Raw genomic sequence first — 6051 nt, forward strand, 5'->3', positions numbered from 1 at the left:
TCATTTATCAAACTGGTGTGAAGTAGAGCTGGCTTAGTTTCCCATAGCAACCAATCAGATTCCACCTTTCATTTTCCAAAGGAGCTGTCAAAAATGAAAGCTGAAATCTGATTGGTTATGGGCAACTAAGCCAGTTCTACTTTACACCAGCTTGATAAATGACACCGTCAGTGTTTTTGTGCAGCAAGTCTCTGTAGTCCCATTTTTTTGGTGTAATAAAAAGAAAGAAATAGAACATGGACCTGAAATGTACTCGTCTGAACAAGCCCTTATAGTCACTGGGGCTGAGCGGAGACCTGGGTGTGTTTATCCACAAAACTGCATATGGCACTGTAGAGACATGCTGCCTGCACTGCAGGATATGGGCCTTGTTTGTCAAAACTGTCTGTGTCGCCTATAGCAACCAAAAAAAAACTCCCTCTCGTCCATAACAACCAGAATAACTGTCCTTGTCAACCATAGCAACTAGAAAAGCTGACTTTATTGCAGCCAATCAGAACACAGCTTTCATTTTGCTCTGGCACATTATGAGATGCAAGCTGCACTGTGATAGGTTGCTATGGTCAACAAGGCCTGTTTGATAAATGATGCCTCATGTAAACGGCAGTTTGGCTTGAGGCGTGTTCACATCTCCTAGGCCCAGTCCTCTCCATCTCTGAGGCCCCTTTATATCAGAGTTGGAAAGAAACTGATGGCTAAAGTGTTCCCATAAGGCCCGTAAACAAGTGTCCGCATGGACATTGTATATGATTTGTCCTTAGTAACCTGCCATATACTCTGGGCCACCATTAGAGTACTGCTCTCAGGGGCGGACTGGCCATAGACCCTACTGGGATATTTCTAGTGGGTCGCCAGCCACGTACATAAACGATCTGATGCTATCGGCGTTAGAGGGGTTTTGGCCTCATGCACTTGGCCGTATATATACGCCTTCCGTATTTTGCGGAACGGAACAGCTGGCCCCTAATAGAACAGTCCTATCCTTGTCCGTAATGCGGACAATAATAGGACATATGGTAACGGAATGCACACAGAGTACCTTCCGTTTTTTTGTGGACCCATTGAAATAAATGGTTCCGTATACGGTCCGCAAAAAAAAACGGAATGGACAAGGAATGAAAATACGTTTGTGTGCATGAGGCCTTATCCAGGAAATGGGTTTGAGGCCGGGCACCCCCGCCGATCAGGTGTGCTCGCCAAGCACAGCGCCGTACATTGTATAGAGGCTGTGCTTGGTATTACAGCTCATTCACATTCACTTCAATGGGGCTGAGCTGCTCCTAGGCCACGTGACGTCACACGGCCTAGGAAGCGGCCGCGGCACTCACGGAAGCACCGCCCCTCTTCTAACAGTTGAGTGGCGGGGGTCCTGGGTGTCCCCCGCCGATCTGATATTGATTACCTTTCCTGAGGATAAGGCTACATGCACACAAATTTTAGGGCTCTGTGCCCGTGCTGTGGACCGCAAATTGCGGTCCGCAATGCACGGGCACAGACCGTGGGGCAGCCGCATGCACAATTTGGTGCAACCCTAACAGGTGAGCGCATTACCTCTCCTCTGTGAAGGCAACACCATTTGACCTATTCACCCTATGAGCTTCCTTTCCTTTTTTGCCACTCTTTGCTGCTTTGTATATGAGAACAGTATATACAGCATAGTAAAAGATTTTTTAAAACTAGACAACCCCTTTAATATAGGCTGGCACTTTTTCCTATAGTGTACAAGCACGACCACCACTGATGGATTGCAGGGTGGTGATAACCATGGAAATGAGCTGTGTATTATGTGATGGAAAAATGAATCAAGCCAGCAAAGGAAGCAATATGGACAATAACAATACATTAGTAAGTGCCTTGTATTAACTTTCTCTACATGATAAATGCCAATTGCTGAAGTGAGACAACCCCTTTAATGATGCACTTAACAAATAGTATCATCTATGACTGAGTTCTCCTCAAACAGCCTTAAAAAATATTCATAGGGGACATCTACCCTGGTGCCCAAGGCAGTAGTTTAAGAAATTACCTCCCCCACTGTTGCCCACTCTAATAAGTTGATCCCTTTAAGGGGTTGTGTCACAAAACATATTCTACATTTTTCAAACCAGCACCTGGATCTGAATACTTTTGTATTTGTATGTAATTAAAAATTTAGTACAGCCACGGAGTTATTCAATAAAATGTATCTGTATAGCGCCACCTGCGTTTGTTCTTTTCCTTATTTTCTGTCCGTCTCACTGAGCTGGTCAAACGTGTTCAGTTTAAAATCTTCAACTGCCCCCAGCTATATGTTCGGAAGATGTGGTAGTTACAGGGAGAGAGCAGCATCAGAAAGGACACACCCCATGAGGTACAGGGCTTGGTTCTAGCTTTGTTAGAAAATGTATTGTCAATGTACTATATGATGTCTTATTTTAATTTTTATCATCAGTCAAGGCCATAAACCCCTTTGGCCCCTTGCGACGGCATGTCCAGATTAGGTCCAGATGCGTTGTGTCTGTGATCAGGGGAAATCGCTGCAAGTGGTACACAATTTCAGTCAAGTTTTTGACTGCGATTGCATTGCGTTTGCTCAGATTTTTTCCGCGCGAGGTGCAATGCGTTTTGCACGCGCGTGAGAAAAGACTGATTGTGGTACCCAGACCCGAACCCGGACTTCTTCACTGAAGTTTGGGTTTGGGTTAGGGTTAGGTGTTCTGTAGATTTTATTTGTTATATGAGAAAATAATAGCATTCTTATTTCTTAATACAGAATGCTAACTAAAATGTGGTTTTAGAGGTTAAAAAAAATATATATATTAACTCACCTCATCCGCTTGTTCGCGCAGCCGGCATGTCTTCTTTCTTCTTCTTTCAGGACCTGCCAAAGGACCTTTCATGATGTAATCGCACTCACCACGTGGTGAGCGTGGTGACGTCAGCGCAGGTCCTGCTGAATGAAGATAGAATCTTCTATTTTCATTCAGCAGGGCCTGCGCTGATGTCACCATGCTCACCACGTGGTGAGTGCGATTACGTCATGAAAGGTCCTTTGGCAGGTCCTGAAAGAAGAAGAAAGAAGACATGCCGGCTGCGCGAACAAGCGGATGAGGTGAGTTAATTTATTTTTAATTTTTTAACCCAAGCCACATTTTACCCAGCATTCTGTGTTAACCCCTTCCCGACCTACTACGTCATGGGAACCACTGTGTTCCCGCAATTTGACGTAATAGTACGTTATAGTGATCGCGCGGGCACCGGAGCGGTGTGCGCGCAATTACTGCAGGGGCCCGGCAGTCCCTGGTAGTCGGGCCCCTGCTGTATCCGCCGGCATCGCTGTAAAAGCCGATGCCGGCAGATTAACCCCTTCTATGCCGCGGTCCGAGACATAGAAGGGGTTTGTTTCGGGTGAGTGATCGCATCGAGTCCCCGCGCTGCTGTGGCCGGGACTCGATGCGTCACAAGGCAGCCCGATGCCGTGCAGAGGCTGCCCAATGCCTTGCACGGCATCGGGAACTACCTTCTACAGGTGCCGAGGCGATCCAGCCTCAGGCTGGGTCTCCTAGGCAACCTGTTTGTGTACTACTCACTGTAGTACACGAACAGGCAATGCATTACTATACACATGTATTGTAATGCATTACAGAGGCGATCAGACCCCCAAAAGTGAACATCATAAATAAATTGTTTTTAATAAAATCAATAATCAGTAATAAAATTAATAAAGTGAAAAAGAAAAAAAAACACTTCTTTTCCCTTATTTTATAATAAAAAACAGAAAAATATAAAAAAAACCACACATATTAGATATCGCCGCGTCTGTAATGACCGGCTCTATAAATATGTCACATGATCCACCCTGTCCGATAAACACCATAAAAAAAAAAGCCACTTTTGTCACCTTACATCACAAAAAGTGCAACACCAAGCGATCAAAAAGGCGTATGTCCCACAAAATAGTATCAATAAAACTGTCACCTCATCCCACAAAAAATGAGCCCCTACCTAAGACAAGGAAAGAGAAGTTAGGTGGTCTCTTGGACCTTAGCGTGTTTCTGCAACCTCACTGACAATATTACTAAAACGAAATCTTTATTATAGTTGCTAAAATAACATATAAACCTCTTGGGATCAAATGGTTAAAACTCTCAGGAGTGGGTTAGTTGCGGGACATGGTCTCTAGTGCTGAAATGTGATTCACATGTTGATCCATGTCATCCCCGAAAGGTTAAGCTGTACTCTAGATGCTTGAATACATTTATTTAGAGATCCCTATCTACCCTTCCTGCCTAAAATCTGGAGCCTGCTTCCCTACCTAAGACAATCACCCAAAAAATAAAAAAAACTATAGCTCTCAGAACATGGAGACACTAAAACATATTTTTTTGTTGTTTTAAAACGGCTATTATTGTGCTAAAGTAAAATGCATTAAAAAAAATATACATATTAGGTATCGCCACGTCCGTAACAACCAGCTATATAAAAATATCACATGACCTAACCCTTCAGGTGAACACCTTAAAAAAAAAAAAATCTGTAAAAAAAAACTTTTTTGTCACATTACATCACAAAAATTGCAACAGCAAGTGATCAAAAAGGCGTATGCCCCCCAAATAGTACCATTCAGACCGTCACCTCATTCTGCAAAAAATGAGACCCTACCTAAGAGAATCGGTCAAAAAAATAAAAAAGCTATAGCTCTCAGGCAATGGAGACACTAAAATATGATTCTTTTTTGGATAAATTGAAAAAATTGGATTGGCTCACCCTCCAAAAAATTATGGAATGGGTGCTCCCCTAAAAAAAGATATCCCCAATCTTTTAAGGCTGGGTTCACACTTGAGCGTTTTACAGCGCGTTCAAACGCGCTGTAAAACGCTCAACACATGAAAACCAATGCTTCCCTATGGCCCTGGTTCTCACTTGAGCGTTTTACAGCGCTGAAAAACGCGCTGTAAAACGCCCTACGCTCAAACAAGTACTTGAGCTTCTTTGGGGCGTTTTGACGCGCGTTTGTGGCCATAGGACATTGCAGTCAATCACACAAACGTGCGTCAAACGCGCGTTTACTATTGCAAAAAACGCTCGTCAAAAACGCGCGTTAAACGCGCATATCAAAGACGCTCAGGTCTGAACCCAGCCTAAAGGTATATAAATTAGCTGAATAAATGAGAGGGGCACACCTACATCTAAAAGTCACATGAAGCTGCAGCCAATACGTTTATAAAACTATTTATTTGCACCAAAAATAATTAATTCAAAACAAGTGGGGTACCTCAATATATTACATTAAAAATACATTTGCTTAAAATCATATAACCATCTGTAGGGAATAAATAGCAGAATGTGTAGCAGAATCGCTATTATGTTACTTTGCAATGGAGGATCGTGACTGTCTATCTTTGTGTACAGTCTTTGATACAATTCCGATACGTAGAGTTTGATGTGCAATGTCTCTGCTGATATGTAATACGTAGGTTGCAACTGTAACCGGTAATTGGCAAGTATATACACAGTCTTTTTGTTATTGCTGGTTGTCTTCACAGCATATGCCGAGTTAGTCTGCTGTTAAACCTGTTAAACCTTGTTGTGTGTGATCCCACTACTCACTGTTCTGAAGCGGTGGAGTGACCGATCACTCGTGCTTAGCGTGGCGTCCCACGTGTTACAGCATAGCTGGTCTCAGTTCCGGTCCGCTCTTTTGTATAAGTGAGTTAAATACCAAGGCAGGGGAAAAAAAACTGTCCGTTTAGACGCCGGGGTCTAGAGTGGTTGAGACCCACTTGAATGTTCGGCGTTACTTAGTGTCTCTTGATATAGACACAAAAGGACTTGTGTTTCTTCCGATCGGCTTTACAGAAGCGCTTCCAAAAATTCAGAGATATTGCGCAGATGGTAAGCTGCGGATTCCTTCCTTACTCGAGACTTGTGTACACCAGACGCGTTTCGGAGTTGGCAGTGACTCCTTCCTCAGTGGACCACTGACGCCAAGTAACGCCGAACATTCAAGTGGGTCTCAACCACTCTAGACCCCGGCGTCTAAACGGACAGTTTTTTTTCCCCTGCCTTGGT

The sequence above is a fragment of the Bufo bufo genome, chromosome 4 (assembly GCF_905171765.1).
Source record: "Bufo bufo chromosome 4, aBufBuf1.1, whole genome shotgun sequence".
Taxonomy (NCBI): domain Eukaryota; kingdom Metazoa; phylum Chordata; class Amphibia; order Anura; family Bufonidae; genus Bufo; species Bufo bufo.